This window comes from Micromys minutus (genome assembly GCF_963924665.1).
Source record: "Micromys minutus genome assembly, chromosome: 1".
In the NCBI taxonomy this organism is placed as follows: domain Eukaryota; kingdom Metazoa; phylum Chordata; class Mammalia; order Rodentia; family Muridae; genus Micromys; species Micromys minutus.
Window position 1 is genome coordinate 214,558,020 of NC_137969.1, and position 1,854 is coordinate 214,559,873.

Here is a 1,854-nt window from a genome sequence, read left to right on the forward strand (position 1 = left end):
GTTCGCGATTTGGCGCCACCGCCGAAGCCCCGCCCTCTCCCAGAATGGACACGCCCTTGTCCCGCCCTCGTCACGCCCCGCTCTTACATTCTTGGACTGGTGAAGTGAAGATTCGTCCGTACAAACTGCCCGGCCCCGGGGAATCTCAGACCCTAAGTCTGAAACGTAAAGCCACCCGCGCGCCCGCCCTACCTAGGGAGTGAAGCCAGAGTGGTCTGGGTGGGAATAAGCTTCGTTTATCTCAAATGCATTTTTGAACACTAGCTCCCCCACACCCTTCTACTTCTCTGATTCTACCAAGCTTCCTGCACCCACAATCTTCCCTTCCGGGGCTATGAGAGTTGAGGATCAGACTTGTTTACCGGTTCAACACAAGCTCTGGAAATCCTGTGTCTTCACCATTTTCCCCAGCAGGAACTGTCCATCACGCCCCATCTAACCACACTTTTAGTTGGGGGCCTCTCCAACAATCCTTCAACATCAATTAGCAGTGCCCCACTTTTTTCATGACAAATTTCTTTTTTAAACTGGTGGGGTAACAAATGGTTTTAAATGGTTGATTATAAATGGTTGGCTTGAGATGAATTATCAGTGAGGTGGAACCACACTTGAATTGTTATTCTGAGTCCTAGGAGCTGACTCAGTAGAGCACATTTTAAAATGTTTGCTCTTGCTGAGAGTGATGATGCAAGAACTCAGAAGGCAGAGGCAGGGGATTCTGTTAACACCCGGGCAACTACAGAGTGTGTGTGTGTGTGTGTGTGTGTGTGTGTGTGTGTGTGTGTAAGTGAGCATGCAACTTTATAGGATACAAGGAAGCTCTGGGCATAAGGTCACAGGTCTGTAATCTCAGCATTCAGAAGGTAAAGGCCATCTTCTATGTCACACAAGCTCAAAGAAAGCCTAAAATACCTGAGGATTAGTGGGAAGGGAGAGGCAAATAAGCAAAAAACATGAATGTTTTCTACACAGGAAAGTGCAATTATCTCTGGGACGTATAGTTAAAAATCTTTTTGAAACGCAAAACAGTAGAAAGAAAACATATGTGTATTTGTTTGATTTTTACATTTCAAAACTTTTGAAAAGTTAAACTAGACAAAAAAGAGAGATCCCAACTGTGGTTCTTTGAGTGAGGAATATCCCCCGTATGCTCTGGTGTGTTAACACTTGGTTTCCAGTTGGTGGCACTGTTTGGACAGATTCAAGTGGTGCACTTGTGTGGAGGGTTGCCTTGGTCATGGTATCTGGTCTCAGCAACGAAACCCTAACTAAGGCAGTAGGCTTTGAGATTGTATAGCTTCACCTTACTTCCAGCTCCTTTTCTCTGCTTTGTGCTTGCATTTGAAGATGGGAGCAGTCAGCTTCCTGTTTCTGCCACATGTTCCCATGACTGAGTGAGTAAAAGAGCTTACTATGCAAGCCTGAGGACCTGAGTTCTAGTCCCCAGAGTCTACGCAAATCCAGATGTGGTGCTGAGAATCTATAATTCCAGCATTCCTACAGCCAAAAAGAAGATGGAGAGAGTAGGAATTTTGGAAGCTCATGGGCCAGCAACAGTGAACAACTAAGAGACCCTGTGTGAATCAGGGTGGAAGACAAGTCACACATAGATACATCACACACACACACACACACACACACACACACATACACACTTAAGAGGATTAAACTTGTCCTGGGTGACAATTATGCCCACCTCTCTCAGGCATATACTATATGCATTTCTCCACTGGGAGAGAACATTCTGGGGTGAACATATCACTAGAACGCACACCCTGCATGCCAGCATTGGAGAGTTGTACCAAGAGTGCAAACTGTAAAGGCCATCATATGTGGCTGGGTGAGACAGGAGCC